The sequence below is a fragment of the Mirounga angustirostris genome, unplaced genomic scaffold (genome assembly GCF_029215605.1).
Source record: "Mirounga angustirostris isolate CCGP_5_RB_7025 unplaced genomic scaffold, mMirAng1.0.hap1 SCAF_11, whole genome shotgun sequence".
Taxonomy (NCBI): Eukaryota; Metazoa; Chordata; class Mammalia; order Carnivora; family Phocidae; genus Mirounga; species Mirounga angustirostris.
Window position 1 is genome coordinate 117516914 of NW_026991719.1, and position 21436 is coordinate 117538349.

A 21436-nucleotide genomic window follows, 5' to 3' on the forward strand; every position below is an offset into this window, starting at 1 on the left:
TCCTGGGATCAAGTCCCACATCGGCTCCCTGCTCAGCAGGTAGTCTGCTTCTCCCTCTACCCCTCCCCCTGCTTGTACTTGTGCTTGTGCTCTCTCTCTCTCAAATAAATAAGATCTTTTTTTTTTAAAGATTTTGTTTATTTATTTTTGAGAGAGAGAGAGCATGAGCACGAGCAGGGGGGAGGAGCAGAGGGAGAGGGAGAAACAGACTCCCCGCTGAGCAGGGAGCCCAATGCAGGGCTTGATCCCAGAACCCTGGGATCATGACCTGAGCTGAAGGCAGATGTTTAACCGACTTAACTGACTGAGCCACCTAGGCACCCTCAAATAGGTTTTAAAAAGGAGAAAGAGAGAAGAAAAATTGTAGCAAGAGCTAGCATTTACTATATGCCAGGCATCATTCTAAGCAATCAATTCAAAAATAACCCCAAGAGGCATATTCTATTTCTTCCCATGTTTTATATAAGAGGAAACTGAGGCAGTAAGGTTAAATCATGTGTGCAAGGTCACATAACTCAGAAGTGGTACAGCTCTGGTCAGTCTGGTTTTTGGTTTTGGTCTGTGCTTTTTTCTGCTTCCTAACCAGAGAGGAGAGTTTGACTTTGTGATTTCAAGTTGCCTTTTGGGTCATGATGAGCTCCAGGATGTGGTCTAGAGTGTGGCTTAGCAATGTGCTACTGAGCTAGAACAGATGCTGGACCTAGACCCCAACAGCCCTCCTGCTCTCTCCTTCTGCATGCAGGCAGGACTGCAGCATCCCAAGGACCTTCTGCTCGTCACTGTAATTACAGCCTCACTGGCCTCTGTGACCAGCTGGGCTGTGACTGGGTATGCAACAGAGAAGGTGACTGGGAAGCCAACCCAAGAGGAACTGCTTTGAGGAAGTTCAAATTGAAAGATCCATCCATATTCAAGATATAGGAGAGCATGCCAAAATACATTTGCAAAATCTTCACTGTGAGTTTTCTTTTGCTATGTGTTCTCTGTGATTCCAGCTGAATGTTTGGCATTGCTCCAAGAATGTCAGTTTGGGGCACACAAATAAAGCAGCCCTGCATTATAGTTGCATCATTAGTGGAAACCTAAAAAGTCTTAGTCACCCCAGCAAATGTGTAGTGCCCTGGGTTCAAAGCCCCAGACTTGAAATACAGCTATTTGAGTTAGAAGGTTGCTTTATTATCTGTTTTATCTTCAGAGCCCTAGTGCTAAGAAAACTAAGTACATAGTATCTCCTCGTCTGCAGAAGCTTTTAGAGAAATGCCTTGGAGCTTTCTAGCATTTCATTATGCTAGCATGGGGGTATGAAAAGAAATTGCGGTTTGTATGCCAGTTATGCCTCCTACTAACTGTTACCCTGTCCATGTTCCATAAGCCTCTTGAGCCTCACCTTTCTTATCTGTAAGATGGAGATAGTAATCGTGTAAATGAGATCATCTCTGAGGAGTGCTTGATTGAGCCTGGCTCATAGCAACACCACATTCGAGGTGGTGGTGGTTGGTAGTGGTTGCTGTTATACTTGTTTACACTCCCTCAACGCCCATTCACTATTTTCTGTCCCTGCCACTCCACTGAAAAAGTTCCCACCAAAGTCATCAACATCATCCCTCATGCTAAAGCTAATAAATACCTTGCAGTTCATATCCAACACGGCCTCTTGCCAGAGGTCCCAGAGCTAGTGAGTGATGGCCCCGAGATTCAGATTCAGACTCAGTGTTCCTCACGTTACTGTCCTAGACCCTCTTCTCATCCCATGTTACACACTTGACCTGTGGAATCTTATCCATTTTCCTGACTTCAAAGGCCATTTTTAAGTGTTTATGGTGTGCCAAGTGTCAAGTACTATGTTAAACATATATGTGATGGATGGATGGATGGGTTTTTTAAAAATCGCAGCAATAGCCTTATGAGGTAGATATTATGATTTTATCATTTTCTACATTTACATGGAGAAACTGAGGCTCAGAAAGATTAGCTACAAGGTCACCCTGCTAGTAAGTGACAGAGTCGTGATTTGAACCGAAGCCTATCTAATTCTAAAACAACTGCTCTTGGCCATTACATGTGGTATATATACTACAGCAGAGTTCCCAAATAGTGCCCCCTCCAACTTCATGTAAGATTAAAATAAACCAGGCCTGAAGGGAACGCAGATATAAAGTTTCCTGAAATATCAAGGTATTCAGGTACACCTTTGCAAGTGTGGAGCTGGATATGCAGAACTGTTAGCCTCAAATGTTGGCTCTGAAATAATGAAGGCTATCCCCCAGCATTCTTCATGACCATAAGCCTCTTAAAGCCCAGGTGGAAACACCAAGGCTTCAACTGTGAGAGCTAGGGGCAGGCAGAAAACTAGGGTTTTAGCATTCATGCTGCAAATAAAATAAACTCTGGCCTCAGCTCTCTGGACATCAGGATACCCAATCATCTACTTCCTTCAGAAGGAGTGAGGAATGGGCCCTCCTCACCCCCTGTGTGGCCATAACTGTCCCTACCACCCCCATATATCTACCGAGGCAGAAGGTAGGACCATGCAAGGGAATTTGGCAGTGATTGCTACTGCCATAAGTAATAGCTACCATTTTATGATTCAGCATTTCTCTCTGCATGATTCTTCTAAAGAGTATAAATAATTCACACTAAATTATAGTTACTAGAAGGATATTTTAAGCCTAAAGTTGAAGTTTATACAATTAGTGTCTAAAACCACCTTGAAGGGAGAAAGCAAACATTTTGACTATCTAAATAACACTTTATAAGGCTTTTAGGTAGCTTACTTAACATTCCTTAAATTAATAGTGATTTCTACATGAAAGTGAAATATGTATAATTTTTACATTAAAATGAAATATTATAAAATATAATTAAGAGGCTTATCAGCATTCTCACATTTTTGGGGTGGAATATAAAGGTATGAATTCAGAAGCTTATTAAGCTGGATGACTGATTGCTATATTTGTTTCTTTATTATGAAATATGTATACCCCTGATGTCATAGACCATGCAGTATTTATGTCAGATGTGCAATGAAATCTATATTCAATATTTAGGCAACTTGACAGGGGAAGGAACCTATCCTTTAAATTGATTCTAAAATTATCTTCAATTTAAGGCATTATCTCAGAATTGCACATAAAGCTCTAAATTCAAGAGAAAGTAAGATTATTTTTACTTGAATTACCATAGAATTTGCTTCAGGTCTTTAGTCACTTTGCCAATAGAGATAGCCAGAGTTTTATTAAGCACTTCTCCATCTGAATGATAATATTGCTACAGACCCTTTCCCATCCTTACCCCCACATGCCTATTTTTAGAAAGAAATCCATGTGTCTTTAAACATTAAAATACAACTGACTCTTTCATCACCAACGCCAGGTTTGGAGGTCTTCCAACAGAGAACAGATTATAAACACGTGAAAAGGCAGCTTTCTATAAGGACCTTTGTTTCCTTTTAAGCATACAGATGAAAATCAAGTGAAGTCCTAAGGCAGAGAGTTCTCAAACTATATCCTGCATAGAATTATCCGCAAATTCCTTGACTCAACCTCCAGGTGCTAAATCAGGGAGTAGGTGCATGTTGGGACCTGCAGGGAATCTGCATTTCAATGAGCTCCTTCCAATGTTTCTGATGTAAATTGTACCTGGATTTCACTTAGTATAATTTTCCCTAAGGATTCTTCCCCTGACACTCAGGGATTATATATTTATATGACCCACAGGTCATGTATAAAAGGAAGAGTTTGGGTACTGGGGCAGATGGCCTGGGCTTGACTGTAGATTTTGCCATTTACCAGCTCTATGGCTTTAGGCAAACCACTTCATCTCTCAGATCCTGTTCTCTCATCTCTAAACAGAATATTAATCCTTGTCAGGTACCTCCCAGAGTTCTTAGGGGGATCAAATTAGATAATGGCCAGGTGTGGCAGAGATGATATGTTCATTAAATTCTTTTCACTTCCCTTGTGAGCACACAGCTAGACTGCTTTTCCTAGCCTCCTAGCAGCAGTTAGTGGGGCCCTGTAGCTGTATTCTGGCCAGTGGAAGATGATGTATGTTACTTCGCTCCAGACTCCTCACCACTACCACTATCTTTTTCTTCTCACCATCTAGATGTCAATTCGCAGAGCAATCTTGAGAGCCATGTGTGGAACATGGTTGGCCTTGGACTTGAAAGAATGCTTGGAGCTGAGCCTCCTCTCTGTCTACTTGCATTGTACTGAAAGGTGCACAAGAAACACACTTTACTGGGTAAACCCACTGGACATTTTTGAGTCATTTGTTACTGCAGCTAATCTACTCTGTGAAACATAGTCACATATAGATAGAAGACATTAAGTCAAAGGACAAGAACTGGGGTAGTGAAGAAGGAGAACTGATAGGCCAGGCTGGCTTTTTTAGAGTAGGCATTGGATCTGAGGAAGACCTTCTGCCCACAAATGGCCTCTTCGCTACATGTTCACATATCCCATTGGGCCTTTTGCTGATAGTGGATCAGAGAGAAAGAATAGGAAGCAGGATGGGAGAACAAAGATTGGCAGCAGTGAAAAATAGGGACCAGGTATGGGAGCATAGGTGCCGAGAGGGAGGGTGGCAGACAGGCTAGCACAGAAGCCTGAGATCCTCGAAGAGCACCTTGGACTCAGGAGTCAAGCCAACATCTAGGCATCAGGGAGCACACAGGTAATGAGTGTCAAGAAAGGCAGCAAAGCAGAAATTAGGCACTTTGTCCTAAGCCAACAAATGTGCAGAAGTGAGTGGTCAATATAAGATATGGGATTGGAGAGGACAGGTTCAAAGACCAGGAAGAAGAGTGTTCTTCCACACTACTTGAAATTCTAGCCATTCTTCAGAACTCGCCTCAAATCCCACCTCTTTTATGTAGACATTTTTTTTTACCACCTCTTTTATAAAAGCCTCCAGCTAAATCAGGAGTTTTTAATCTGGAGTCCTTAGACCCAAGGAATATAAAAATGAACTTCCAAAGGTTCTTGAATCCTCTGAACTTGAATGTAAAATTATGTGCTCATATTTTGGAGGACAGAATCCTTACTTTGATAAGCTTATGAAGCAAAAACTAAGAATCACTTCACTGGTTTTGTGAACACAGAAATGCAGACGTTTGTTTTTATCCATCCCTTTACCCTCATGCTGAGCACAAAGTAGGTAGCTCAGTAAATGATCATTGAAGGGATACATGTGTCTTTCTCTGATTCTCCAAGTTGAAATTGGTCTCTTGGTCTTTGTGTTTCCCAAACCACTTGGTTTGTAATTTCCTGTGGCATTCTTCACGGACTGCATTGTATCTAAGTTCATTGTTTACTTGCTGTTTTTCCCAACCTATAATTACTTTAAGGGTAAGCAGAGTAAGATTCATCTTCATTTTCTCAAACATTATCTAAGACAACAAATAGCATAATTCAAGATACCCATGACATCATTTGATTTTTATAGCAATCATGAAAATATGTAGTATCATAGTCCCCATTTTACAGATAGGAAACTAAAGCTTAGAAAGGTGAATAGGTTCATTTAAGGTCTGTAAGATAGTAAGTTGAGAGCCCAGAGTCAAATTCTTGTCTTTCTGATTCTAAAGCCTTGTACTATGTTTATATTATATTATACTTTACTATATTACAGTATGCCCCTGTAACTGTCCCTCAAGATTGTTGGATTAAACTGAACTTGAAATAAATTTTATGGACATGAAATATGGACAGACTATGAGACAATCAGAAACTCTCAATCTAGTCCAATCATCTCATTTTACAGGTGGGGAAATGGAAATTTAGAGTAAGAGAGTGACCCAAAGTCGGGCAGCAAATAAGTGGTCAAGCTGAGTATCTTGTCTGGTGAATTGATGCTCTTTCTTCCATTATGTTCTGCTCCTCCCTGTTTCCTTGGTTCATGCTGCTCTGGAGTGAGATCAAAGGGTCAAATCCAGGTAAATTTCTATAAAAAGGTATGACATGTCTCTATAGCTTAATTTAGCTCATTAAATATTTTAAGATATCCTTTGACAGCTGGTAATGATCATAGTTCTTGATTAGACAACGCATTTTCATGTATCTAATTTTCTCCATTTTTTCTTTCAGATATTCTTTTTAAAATGGAAGCAGAAATGTGCCAGATCTTATGATAAATGCAGTCTACTTAATTCATAGCAATTGCAGTCCCTCATTAGTAATAAATTAAATATTGAAAAGACCAGATCATTTCAATGTGTCAAAAAGAGCCTTGTCACTTGGCATAATTTAAGAGGTCAAAGTGTGCATTTTATAATGATCATCCATATCCAGTATTTCTGATTCAACTCACTCAGCTTCTATGACTCATGGGACTTACCCAAGACACTTGTTGAGTTACAAACAGAGCCAAATATAAGGAGCAAAATAAAAACATAATTTGTGTCTAAGAATTGTTGGACAGATATTCAGAATTGATGCACATCATTGAACTAAGAGTTTCACCAGGAGAAACTGCATTTAATTGTTTCTATATGACTTCAACACATCTCTTTATTTTAGACAATTTTAAGAAATCAAATTATTTTGGTAATAATTTTACCAAAAACAATTCCATTGAAAAGCAAATAAATATCTTCAAATCTTAAAATACCAATTCAAAGTATTAGCTTATTTTTCATATTTTTTTTACCTAAATGCTTGATAATAGTACCATTTTTGTCACCTTTAACTAAGGTCAACCAACTGCAAAGCTAGTTCAACCAGTAGTGAAATCAGTCATAAAGGATGAGTTTTGATAAAGAGAAACAGTGAATTAGGGATCAAACATATATTGCTTTAGTTTAAACATCCCTTACATGATAAAATACTCTGGATCACAGAAATTTACTAAATGCTTTTTTTATAATTTTGTTACCAAATTTAGAAAAGTAGGGAGTACTAAGCAGCTCTTTAGCAGAAAAGCTGATAGGCTTAAATATTATAGTAGCATCTTTTAAATGATGAAACCATATCATCAAAGGGAAAGGGTGTGATAGAAATGCAATATAAGTAAAAATGTCTATATATAAAATTCATTCATTCAACAAGCATTGATTGAGTGCCTTGCAACTGAGTGCAAGCTAACAGGCCCAGTGGTGCATAGGTTGGAGAGTGGACTAAGGCAAGAGTCCTGCCTTCCCAGAGCTATCACCTAGTAGTGGTGTAGTAGTGGTGACAGCAATGCAGAACTAACTGTAATAAAAGTAAAAGAACTAAGGCAAGAGGTAGATGAAACATAGTAGGAGTTCAGGGAAGGATGGCAGCAATTTCAGCAGGGGAGATATTTGAAACCACCTAGTAAGTATCTAGAGCTAACACTCCAGTGAAAAGCCAGCTTATCTCCTGGACATACTGTTCTCTCTGATGCAGTATGATCATGTTATACTGGTGGTCTAAATGGAGTATTTACAGGAGCACAAGGAGGTCTGGGAAAGATCTTGAAGAAAGTCATATGTGAGCTGGGCCTAAAGAACAACAGAATAGGGGCGCCTCGGTGGCTAGGTCGGTTAAGCATCTGACTCTTGATTTTGGCTCAGGTCATGATCTCAGGGTGGTGAGATCGAGCCTCGCGTTCAGCCCTGCCATGTTCAGCTCTGCTTTGAGCCCCATGATGGGCTCCATGCTGGCGCTGGGCATGGAGTTTGTTTAAGATTCTCTCAATCTCTTCCTCTGTATCATCCCCTAAGGAAAAAAAAAAAAAGGAACAACAGAACATAAAGATGGAGAGGTCAGTGGAGACTTGATCATTTAAGGTCTTAAAGACCATATTAAGGTATTTGAATTTTGTCCTGTGGCCAATGGAGAGCCATCAAAGGATTTTTTTTTTAAAAGATTTTATGTATTTGTCAGAAAGAGAGAGCATAAACACAAGCAGGGGAAGAGAAGCAGGCTCTCCCAGGACCCTGGGATCATGACCTGAGCCAAAGGCACAGGCTTCAGCAACTGAGACACCCAGGCATCCTCCGTCAAATATTTTAAGCAGAGGAGTGATGTAGTCATATTTGTACTTGAGAAAGATCACTCTGGCTACAATGTAGAAAATAGATTGGAGGGGAAGGGAGCAAGTGAGGAGGCAGGAAAATTCATTGAATTAGTTTTTAAGTTAAAGATGATGAGAACCTAAGAAGATAGTAGTGGTGAGGCTGGAGGAAGTGAAAATTACTTGACTGTAAAAATGGAACAGAAATGATAAATCTTAAAGATACTTAGGTAGAATTGACTAAACATGGTAAAGTGATTGGGTTTGGGGGTATAGGAAAAAAAGAAGAGTCAAAACTACTCCTCAGTTTTTACCTTGGCTGACTATATAGTGAATAATAACATTTTATTAAGATACAAAACACAGAAGGAACACATTTCAATAGTAGGGGTGGCAGGGGTGTAAAACTGGGAAAAAGAAAGTAGAAAACTGATCAAACTCCATGAAAGCTTGAATCACTTTATTTTTCATCATTGTAGCCCCAGTATCTGGCTCAACAAATACTAGAATGAATGAGTGAATGAATGAAATGAAATGAATTATTGCATTTGAAGTATCACTGAAAGTATTTGAATCTGTAGAGTAAAAAGAAAGCTCATTTCATTCATTGACCTAATAGTTATTGAGCACCTACTATATGCCAGGTAGAATTTTAGGTACTGGGGATATATCAGTGAGCAGAACAGTGGTGGACATGTTTTCATAAACTTATATTTTAGTTTAGATATAACAAACAAATATATAATTTTTCAGTTGGTGATAAGCACTATGAAGAAAAATGAATCAGCATAATGGGATTAGAGAGTGGCTGCATGCTTTACAATAAAATGGCCTGGGGTAGTCTTTTTTAGAAGGTGATATTTGAACAGAGAATGGAACAAAATGGAGTAGGAAATGTGGCTATCTGGGAAAAGAATATTCCAGGCAGGGGGAATAGCAAGTGAAAAAATCCTAAGGCAGGAGCATGACTAACAATGTTCATATTCAAAGAAGAGCAAGAAGGCGAGAGTGACTTGGGGAAAGTGAGCAGGAGGGAGAGAGGTAGAAGATGAGGTCGGAGAAACTAAGGATTGGATTATGGAGAGCTTTAAAAGCTAGTGTAAGGACTTTGGCTTTTTCTCTGAATGGTATGAGCTCCAAAGGATGATTTTTAGCAGAGAAGTGACATGGCCTGACATGTTTTGACAGAATCACTCTGCTGTGGAGAGAATAGTCTGTAGAGAGGCAAGAGTAGATAGAAGCCAGCAGACTGGCTAAGAGACTCTTGATGCCATCTAAGCAAGAGATCATAATGGTTGGCACAAAAATGAAAGCAATGGAAAAGGCATGGTAAGAAGGAGCTGGGTTCTGTTTTTGTTTAGATTTTGTTTGATTTTTATCTATTTTTTAAAAGTAAAACTGGCAGGATTTACTAGAGTAAAAAAGGAGGCAAAGCGGATTCCAAAGCATTTGGTTTAGACAACTGAACAACAATAATATTACCATTTACTGAAATGGTAAAGACTATAGGTAGAGCAAGTTTTAGGCTGGGGTATCGGTAGTATTGCATGTGTTAAGTTTGAAATGCCTATTAGTGCAGATGTACAGTTGGCAGTTATGCATACAAATCTGTAGTTCAGGTAAGAATTCTGGGCAGGAGATAAAAACCAGGGAGTCATCAGTATATAGATGGTATTTATAGCCACAGGACAGGATTGGATTGGATCACCTAGGAAATGAGTATAAATAGAGAAAAATACAGATCCAAGACTAATCCTTAGGACCTTTCTGTTTAGTTGGCAGCAGGATGGGAAAGATCTAAGCAAAGAGCAAAAGAGATCAGTAAGTTAAAGGAAAAAATGAGAAATAGTGGTGTCCTAGAATCAGATGAGTTAGTATTTTACAAAGGAGAGGGCAAAATCAACTTTCCAAATATTGTGGACAGATCACGTAAGGGGAGGATTGAACACTGATCTTTATATTTGGCTGCTAGGAAGTCACTTGTAACCTTGACAACAGCTGTTCAGTGGAGTAGTGTGGTTTGGATGTAAACGTGATTATCGTGAGTTCAAAAGAAAATGGGAAGAAAAAAAGTGGAGAAAATAAGTGTTAATTAATATTTCAAAGAGTACTGATGTAAAGGGGAGGACAGAAATGGGCCACCTGGTCAGAAAGGGAGTGGGGGTACAAATCATGTAGGGTCTTGTAGGCCAGAATTAGTACTTCGGGTTTTACTCTTAGATGGGGAACCATCACCCTAGAACAGAATGCTGAGGAATCCAAATAGTTAGAGGTCTATGAGAGAAGAAGGAAACAGCATAGGAGACTGAGAAGCTGTTAATGAAGTAAGAAGGAAAACCAAGAAAGTATTTATGCAGAAGCCAAGAAAGGAGAGGACAGAGTGGTCAACTATGTCAAATGCTGCTTTGCAGGCAAGTAGGATGAAGTCAGTCCATTGGGCTTGGAAAGAAGGAAACTGTTGCTTTCCTTGCCAGAGGTGTTTCCATTGCTTCAGTGGAATAGGAGGGGATGATAATGATTTTATAGTGGGTTAAGGAAAGTTGAGAAGATCCAAGAATAACAGTAATCAGGCACATTGATCTAAGAAAGAGGAGATCTGCTCCAGTGACATATACAGAAGGGGGAAATTGTGTGTGTGTGTGTGTGTGTGTATTTGTACCATAAAATGCATAATAGTTCCTTTAAAAAAACTGCCACCAGAATTGAGGATTTAAAGACTCAACACTGGAGGGCACCTCAGTGTCGCAGCCAGTTAAGCATTGGACTCTTGATTTGGTTTGGGCTCAGGTCTGATCTCAGGGTCATGAGATTGAGCCCCACCCCGGTCTCTGTGCTCAGTGGGGGGTGTCTGCTTGGGATTCCCTCTGTCCCTCTCCCATTCCCTCGGCCTCTCTCAAATAAATAAATAAATCTTTAAAGACAAGCACTGGGCTTTAGAGAACTAAGGATGCTAACCATTAAAGAAGATTTGAATGAATGGCCAGTATAATTTAACTCTTATAAAGGTGTCAGATTGGTGATTAAAACCAGGAATGAGGTGACTGAACTTGAAAAGTAAGTGGAATTCAGATTTTAATGACTTCAAAGCTAAAATTAGTGCATATTACAATAATTATATCTTCCCTTTTCCTGATACAATTATCTCCCCATCTCTCTTTAGTTTTGAACTCTTCCTGATATTTATTTAAGTCACCGCTTGTGAATGTACTGTTACTATGAGTTTCTTCATAGTAAATCTCTTTTGGAAATATGCAACTACAAATAATACATACCTTAGGAACCAGTGCTGAGGTAGAAATCTTGAAGAGGAAGTAATTCTAACCCGTGTCTCTCCTATATAAGAATGTTTCTCGGAAACTCTTACAGAGAAGTATTTGGTAAATGGGGAGCTGGCCAGAAGGTAAATTAGTGCTGAAGAATTGTAACAGTATACTTCAACTTTGACAGATTATTGTGTTAGGGGCTGCCTGTTAAGGAGAGAATCTTTGTGGACGCTGATCAAAGCAACCATTTACAAGGTAACTGGATAAATATAGAACATTACTGTTTTCAATTTTCCCCCTGCTCCCCCCCATGCCTCCCCACTGAATTTCATACAGATTCTAGCCCTACTGTTAACATGTTTGCTTCTGATTACAATTTAACTACTGTTTATTGAGCAATTATTCTGACTTAGGTATTGGTTAAGCTAAAATAATAGCTTATGCTTAGTGGAATGCTCACTGGAAGTACTTCAAGGCCATTTGATGCTCACAACAAACCTTTTTGGTAGGTACTATTATCCTTTCATTTTGCAAATGAGAAAATAGAGGAAAAGTATGTTGAAATAACTTGCTCAACATCACACACGCAGGTAGCCGTGGAGCCATGATTCAAACCCGGTGGTGTGGTTCCAGCACCTATGTCCTTAATCACCAAGCTCTCCTGCCTTCCTAGGGCTAGCGTACCTTACTTCACTCAACACTTGAATCTCCATTTTATAGAAGAGAAAATCAAGGCTCAGAGCAAAGTATCGGTAAGGTGTTCAGGGTAACACAAGTAGAAAACAAAGAATTTCCATGTAAATCCTGTTACTCTTTCCCCACTCACAAAACACTTGATATATTTCGAGCTTACTTTTTCCTTAACTCAGTAACTGCCAAAATGAGTTCCATGGTCTGTTTCAATGGGCATTGTAAAAAAAAAAAAAAAAAATGTTCCATTAGTGAATACTTTGGAGAATGCTGGGTTAAGCAAAACTAAAGAGGTATTTCTTTCCACAGGTCTTTTCAATACCTTTGATGTGGTAATGTACCTTTTGAAGCTTTGAGGGGTGGGTATTTAGCAACTTAAACATGTAATTTTTTTTCTCAGAGCATCTCACTAGCAAGTGCATAGAACATACTTAGTCTAACTGCATAACTACATTCCTGAGCACACATATCTCTGATGACTTTAATTAGATTGAAAGGCAATCTGGTTTCTGGTTTCTGTATTCAATTAAGAGACACTGATCTTCATGGCTGAGATGCAGGATGTAGCCTTTTCTCAACAATAACAAATTTACATGCCATTCATTATCGTAAGTTATTTTGAAGATGTCCAATCATGTCCAATTGATATTTGTTGTTTTAGAGAGTGATATTTTCAGATTTGGTCCCAAAGTTCTAGGGGGGAGTCTTTTTTGCAGGCATTCCATGCCCTACATACTGACAACCATCTTCAAGGGTGCTGAAAATAATTTATGATATAATTTTGTGGTTTCTGTTTATGTAAAGCTAAGTGAATGCAGTCCATTCACTTCTTTCAGAAGTGTCTCTGCAGTTGAATGAGTTACATGAGTAGTAACCAAGATAAATAAGAATATTTAAAACGTGGGAGGATAAGAATCTGATAAATATATGTATTGGTTTTCATCACATTTTAGCTCCAATAAAGTGACACCTAAAATGATATCTTCATCAGTGATGACATAGAAGTGATGATAGTGATGAGGAGGTCTCAAGCCAGAAATTATTCCACATCCCTATTATGACATCAAATGAAGAAGTGGTACTTTGGGATAGCACTACCCTTGGAGAATCTACAGGAAGGTGCAACCCCCCAAATTATAAATAAATGTAAAAATGCATTATGTGCCAGAAAAGGAAAAGCTAAAATGCAAATGCTTTTTTTCCTCAAGGAAGTCATTAGGAATAAAACCCAATAGGTCATCGTGACATGTTGCCAAATTTCATAGATGTTTGGGAAAGAAGCAGAACTTCTGTTTTCCTAAAAAGACCAATTGAGATGGGGTTGAGCAAGGTCCATATAAAGTAGATATGTCTTAGGCCCAGAAAGAAAGAAAAGGGAGAATACACACACACACACATACACACACACGCGCACACTAGTTTTGCCCTTGGGTTCTTATAGCTTGTCACAGAATCAGGCAGTCATGGAATACCAGAGTTGGAAGAGACCATTCACATATCTGACTTATCAATCCCATCTATAGTAGTTCCCACAAGTGATTATCAAATATTTGCATGAATGAACTAATGAGATACTCTTTTTCATTGCTATAGAACTTATACTGACCATCTGGGAGGCCTTGTATTACAAAAAAGAACACAGATTTTAGAAGTAGAATAGACTAGGTTCAACTCTGACTCTTCTACTTATAGCTGTATCAGCCAGGATGGGCTAAGTTATGTTACAGTAATAAATAACTCCAAAGTCCCAGTGACAAAAAGGAATTTATACAACAGAACACCTACAGCTTAGACCAAGATCATAGAATAAGGATATAGCAGCCTTCTCTTGTGTCTTCATGGCCAGAGAGAAATGTTTATTTCTTACTTATGTTATATATCCAGTCCATATTGGCAGTCCCTCCCCTCTGACCTTGTTCCAGTTTGTCTCTGCTTCCTCTAAGAGTGATGGTCATATTTGAGCACAGCGTCCTATCCAGTTCTCATCTCATCAACATGGCACCAAGTTAAGATTATAACAGGCCTTATCCTGGACACCATGTTTCTCTTCATGTAGTAAGGACATGTCACATTCATAAAATCAAAGGCTATCATTGCTGGGTTAGAAGTCATTTAAACCAGTGGTCCCTAAGAACGCAGCAACATTAGATTCGTTTGTAGAATGTTTCATAAGGAGACATTCACAAGCCCCACTCCTTTGGTTTCCAAGGTTTTGGGTAGAACTCTTGAAACTGGTACACGGACAAGCTTGATAACTTCTCTGTAGCATCCCCACAGCCTCTCTTCACTCTTTATCTTAGGCTCTTTCCAAATGTTCACCATGGACCAAATGTATACTTCAGACCAATTGGAGCACTTGTTAAAAATAGTTTCTAGAGCCTTCCCCCAAAATATAGAACCAAAATTTCTGGGAATTAGGTCCAGAAATTTACATTTATTACAAATACCTTAGTTGAATCTGATGTGCAGTTAGATTTGGGAACCTATGATCCATTTCAATCTTCTAGCTAATGTTTGAACTACCCATAATCCTGCCAAAAATTTTACAGAAAATATCACCTTGAGCTCAGGGAAGAACTTATACAGTACAACACTTAAAGATTAATTAAGCTAAGAACAGAGGATAAGGATGCATACACATAGCAGCCTTCCCTTGGGTCTTCATGGCCACTAACAGAATCATGAAATCATATATATATTTGGAATTAAAAAGGGACTTGAAATTCCAATTAGTCAAGATTTCCCAAAGTGTGTTCCATGGCACATGAGACCTTTAAAAAGGGAATTGCAAGTTAAGTTAGACTGGGAAACACAGAACACTCCATCATGTGTCTTGGAGTGTTAAAATGCACATTACCCTGAGAAGTACTGCAGCAAATAAACCTGTTTAACTTTAATAAAATCAACATTTTCCAAAATTATTTGATCATAGGACCTATTTTTAAAAATGACCCCTTAACCTGAAGAATCAGTGTTCTACGGAACAATTTTGAAAAATAGTGATCTAGGGCATTATCTGATGCATGAATGTCCTATCCAACTCTCTAGAAGGAACTCACTAAAACTGGAGGCTAATAATTCCATTTCTGACATCTCTAATTGTTCACACATGGATCAGCGTCTTGTCTTCTATCTCTCTTATAACCTAACTTCAGGCCATATGTTTTATATCTGGAGACAACATAACACAATGCAACGCATTTGAAGCTTACTGTCAGAAGTCCTGAGCTTCAGTCTTGGCTCTACTGACTACTGATTATTTGACCTCGGGTACTCTTTAGACTTCTTGAACAAAATTTTTCTCATATACAAAATGATACTCATCTCACAGGGTGTGAGAATTAAATGAGATAATGCCTGTGAAAGCTTAGCACGGTGCCTAGAACACGGTAAGCACTCCAATAATAGCAGTATTCCTTCTACTTACAGATGAGAATGCAAAGTGCTTAGTCCCAATACTGAGGGAAGGAAATTCTATCTTGTTCTCACCCCTATGCACCCTGCCCCATATACAAATCTCCTTTCCTCAGTGCTTTCCCTCCAGATTTGCCTGACCTGTACAGATTCATATCAGTCTGAAATTAACATCCCAATAAATACCATTTTAATAAAAACAATTCCATTGACCCTATTATTCCCTAATATGTTATTTTCAGAACACCAAGAAACGAAATACAATGTGAGCATATTAATTTTGCAAGAAGACATGATAGATGAAGAAACACTGAAACAAAATAAACTTTGTGGGACTAGTCTGGAGGTGCTGGAGGTGCTATTCTAAGAACCAGTGTGTTCTGTGAAAAGGCTTTTCTTGGAAATATTTAGTGGTGACTGCAGTGGGATTACTTACTCATCAACACTACACGTTTATGGGAAAGCCAAGTCAATAGGACATTCCACATACTGAAGCAAATGGTTGCCTTACAGTGAAGCAAAGAGTATGGTAGGGAGACAATTATGGTTGTACTTACATATTAGCAAAGCAAAGATGAAAAGTGGTATTGTTTAAAAAGCAGTGCAGCTGCTCCCATTAGAAAAGAAAAACAAGGTGTTAAAATTCCAGCTCTGTCATTACCTAGCTCTAATATTATGTAATTTAAATTCTTTGAGACTTGGTTTCCTCCTCTGTAAAATGGGTAATGCAAGAGGTTTTTTTTTTTTTTTAATTTGGCATCAAAATTCTAGAAACTTCCATACAATAGGATTGATTTAAGATAATTTTTAAATGGTAATCAGCTTTAAAAACCACTCAATTGTCAAGAACATAAATAGGCAGTTAATATAAAAGGACGTATAAATAGCTTATAAACATAGGAAAAGATGCTTAACTTTAATCATAATTAAAGATATACAAATTAAAACAGTAATGAGATACTATTTTTCACATATTGGAATGGTAAATATATGAGACAAAATTAATAGTTCGTAAGGTTTTTGTTGGTGTGGGGAAACACTCTCATACAATGTTGGTGGGACAATAAATTGGTATAGCTTATTGGAAGTCAATTAGGCATTACAGATCAACATTTTAAGAGTATATCCACTTAAACCTAGCAATTCCTCTTCTCAAAAATTATCCTTACAATACATTCACATGTGTGTGCAAATGTAGTATGTGCAAAGAATTTCCCTGCCGTGATGTTTTTAACAGCAAAAACCTGGAAACTACCTCAATGTTCATCAGTAGATGACTGGTTATATAAATTTTGGTTCAAATAAATTTTGGTTCAAATAATATAAGGGCATTATAAAGAATGGTGGTAGATAGGGAAGCTGTTCATGGCACAAGATGCTCTATATACATTAGATGCAAAGAAATAAAGGAGGGGTAGACTAACTCACATTTAATGATTACTTACTGAATGACTGGAACTGGCCCTTTTTTTAATTAATTTACTTAGTTTTTACATCAAACCCTATGAGGAAGGCTCTTTTATCACCCCAATATTACAGATAAGGAACTGGAGATACACAGGTTAAGTGGCGTGGCCATGTTTGAACAGCTGGCATGTGACAGAACCCTGCTGTAAACCCAGGTAAGTCTGGCTTCCTAAGACTGCAATATACTAAGTGCTGTGATTTTCTGCCTCTTCCTATATAGAGGCCTCTGTATTCTTCCACTGGAAGAAAACATAAAAGAAAATATGTACATATGCCTGGATATGACTAAAAAAGTCCAGGAAAGAGATCCAAGAAACTGCTAGCAGCAGTTGACTGTGGGGTGGGGGTGGGGGGTGAGGCTCTGGGTGGCAGGAAGAGTTGCTCTGGGTCATATACATCTCTTGGGTTTTGTTTGTCTTGTTTTGTCTTTATCCATTGCCTGAATTGCTTTTCATTGATTGATAACTACAAAAGCAACTAGCTTTTTAGGGTAAAAATAAAAGAAACTAATACCCTCATCAGATTGGGAGGCTGTGAATGAAAAGGGGGACAGGACCAACTGAGTTCAAGGAGGTAATTAATAGATGAGTAAGAACCACAATCAAGTCAAAAAATGGGCAGACGACATGAACAGACACTTCTCCAAAGAAGACATACAAATGGCTAACAGACACATGAAAAAATGTTCATCATCTTTAGCCATCATGGAAATTCAAATCAAAACAACACTGAGATACCACCTTACACCAGTTAGAATGGCAAAAATTGACAAGGCAAGAAACAACAAATGTTGGAGAGGTTGTGGAGAAAGGGGAACTCTCTTACATTGTTGGTGGGAATGCAAGTTGGTACAGCCACTTTGGAAAGCAGTGTGGAGGTTCCTCAAAAAGTTAAAAATAGAGCTACCCTATGACTCAGCAATTGCACTCCTGGGTATTGACCCCAAGGACACAGTTGTAGTGAAAAGAAGGGCCACATGCACCCCAATGTTCATAGCAGCAATGTCCACAATAGCCAAACTGTGGAAAGAGCCGAGATGCCCTTCAACAGATGAATGGATAAAGAAGATGTGGTCCGTATATACAATGGAATGTTACTCAGCCATCAGAAAGGATGAATACCCAACTTTTACATCAAAATGGATGGGACTGGAGGAGATTATGTTAAGTGAAATAAGGCAAGCAGAGAAAGTCAATTATCATATGGTTTCACTTATTTGTGGAACATAGGGAATAGCATGGAAGACATTAGGAGAAGAAAGGGAAAAATGAAGGGGGGGAATTGGAGGGGGAGATGAACCATGAGAGACTATGGACTTCGAGAAACAAACTGAGGGTTTTAGAGGGGAAGGGGGTGGGGGGATGGGTTAGCCCAGTGATGGGTATTAAGGAGGGCACGTACTGCATGGAGCACTGGGTGTTATATGAAAACAATGAATTGTGGATCACCACATCAAAAACTAATGATGTATTGTATGGTGATTAACATAACATAATAAAATTAAATTAAAAAAACAAAAATAAACAAAAATAAAATTAAAAAAAACAAAGAACCACAATCCTCATCTGTTTCTTTCAGCTTTCTTAGCCCTCTTATCCCTGACCCTCGGAGACTCTGTGGGTCAGAGATAAGAGAGAGACTTCGGTTTCATTGTTCATCTTTTTTTATTTTTATTTTTTATTTTTTAAAAGATTTATTATTTATTTGAGAGAGACAGAGAGAGAGAAAGAGAGGAGAGTGAGCACATGAGTTGGGGAGAGAGGCAGAGGGAGAGGAAGATACAGGCTTCCCGCTGAGCAGGGAGCCCCATGCGGGGCTTGATCTCAGGACCCTGGGATCATGACCTGAGCCAAAGGCAGACACTTAACCAACTGAGCCACCCAGGCACCCCAATCTCTCTTTTTTAAAGATTTGTTTATTTATTTGAGAGAGAGAGAATGCATGTGCATGCTTGAGTGGGGGGAGGGGCAAAGGGAGAGGGATTCCCATGACCCTGAGATGATGACCTGAGCTGAAACCAAGAGTTGGATGCTCAACCAACTGAGCCATCCAGGCATCCCTCATTGTTAATCTTTTTAATTTTTATAAACATTGTATATTTTTTAAATTAAACACTTTAAAATTCCTTTGTTGGGGGATGCCTGGGTGGCTCAGTTGGTTAAGCTGCTGCCTTCAGCTCAGGTCATGATCCCAGGGTCCTGGGATCGAGTCCCACATCGGGCTCCCTGCTCAGCAGGGAGCCTGCTTCTCCCTCTGCCTGCTGCTCTCCCTGCTTGTGCTCTGTCTCTCTCTCTGACAAATAAATAAATAAAATCTTAAAAAAAAAATAAAATAATTAAATAAAATTCCTTTGTTGGGGCACCGGGGTGGCTCAGTCAGTTAAGCAACTGCCTTCAGCTCAGGTCATGATCCCAGAGTCCTGGGATCGAGCCCCGCATCAGCCTCCCCCCTCGGCGGGAAGCCTGCTTCTCCCTCTCCCACTCGCCCTGCTTGTGTTCCTGTTCTCACTATCTCTCTCTCTGTCAAATAAATAAATAAAAATCTTTAAAAAAAAATTCCTTTGTTAATACTAGCAAACTGAATGCAACAGCATGTTAAAAGGATCATATACACCATGACCAAGTGGAATTTATTCCAAGGATGCAAAGATGGCTTAAAATATGAGCATCAATGTGATAAACCACATTAAAAGAATGAAGGATAAAAATCACATGATCATCTCAATAGATGTGGAAAAAGCACTCGATTAAATTTAACAAACTTCCATGATAAAAACTCTCAGTAAAGTAGGAATAGAAGGAAATCACTTCAACATAATAAAACCATATATGACAGGTCCACAGCTAATATCATATCCAATAGTGAAAAGCTGAGATTTCTCCACTAAGCTCAGGAACAAGGAAAGTATGCCCTCTCGTACTATGGCCACTTCCATTCTACATAGTACTGGAAGTCCTAGCCAGAACAACTAAAAAGAAAGAAAAGGCATCCAAATAGGAAAGGAAGAAGGAAAAGTGTCTCTGCAGATTATATGATCTTATATATAGAAAACCCTTAAGACTCCACCAAAAAATGTTAGAACTAATCAACAAATTCAGTAAGTTTGCAGCATACAAAATCAACATACAAAAATCCGCATTTCTATATATTAATGATGAACTATTTGAAAAGGAAATTAGGAAAACAATTCCATCTATAATAGCATCAAAAAGAATAAAACACTTAAGAGTAAACTTAGCCAAGAAGATAAAAAGACTTAAATAAAAAAGAAGAAGAAGAAGATAAAAAGACTTGTATGATGAAAATGACAAAACACTGATGAAAGAAATTTAAAAAGACACAAAGAAATGGAAAGATATCTTGTGTTCATTGATTGGAAGAATTAATATTTTAAAATTGTCCATGCTAGGGCGCCTGGGTGGCTCAGTTGGTTAAGCGACTGCCTTCGGCTCAGGTCATGATCCTGGAGTCCCGGGATCGAGTCCCGCATCGGGCTCCCTGCTCGGCAGGGAGTCTGCTTCTCCCTCTGACCCTCCTCCCTCTCATGCTCTCTGTCTCTCATTCTCTCTGTCTCAAATAAATAAATAAAATCTTTAAAAAAAAATTGTCCATGCTACTCAAAGCAATCTATGAATTTAATCCAATCCCTGTCAAAATCTCAGTGGCATTTTCTACAGAAATAGAAAAACCAATCCTAAAATTCATATAGCACCACAAAGCACTCCAAATGCCAAAACAATCTTGAGAAAGGAGAACAAAGCTGGAAGCATCACAATTCCTTCTTCAAAATATATTCCAAAGCTACAACAATTAAAACAGTATGGTACTGGCATAAAGACAGACATAGTCTGACAGAGCAATGTCACTGAGTTTCTAGAATCCTTGGTGCCAGAGCTATATATGCTTTGCAGAGTATCCCAATAGACCAGACTTTTCTAAAGTTGCTGATATTTTTTTCCACCTTGAACCACCAGTGCTAATATAATTGTTTATTTTGCTCACACATGGGAACTTGCCAAGAAGTTATTAGCCTCTTTGATATGCTGGGATTCCCTTGAGTTGGACACTTTAGTGTACTTAATCACTTGTTTTTTAGCAGCACTCCTATGGAGAGACAGCAAGAAGGAAAAAAAAAAAAAAAAAAACAGATACATCACCAGATGGAGAAAAGCATTAGTCACATTTGACCTTTTGAGTGTTCTATCATTGTCTTCTAGGCCCACATTTGGGGAGATCTCTGTTGGGCAGATGATTGGAGCCAGCCTGCATGTGTTCAATAGTGAAACCTAAAAGAAAACTGAAACAAACAAGCAATGGTGTCTGAACATATTAGGTCACAAAGAAAAGCCTGAAGTGTTGTTGAGTGTATTTATATGGAAGTTGAGGGCAGAAGTGGGGAAGGTGAGAGGAGAAAAAGTCCAGTGCCATTTTGTGAATGAAAACATAACACAGGAAAGGTCCTCTTTTAAAATTTTTATTCAACTTTTCCAGGATGATGAGTCCTTTGACTCTGTTTAATTCAATTCATTTATAGTCAGTCTCTTTCCAAATTAATTTTGCTCCTCTTTTCTGACCTTTCCCCTGTGAGGAAAAACTAAATTCAGTGCCCTGTGAAATGTCTC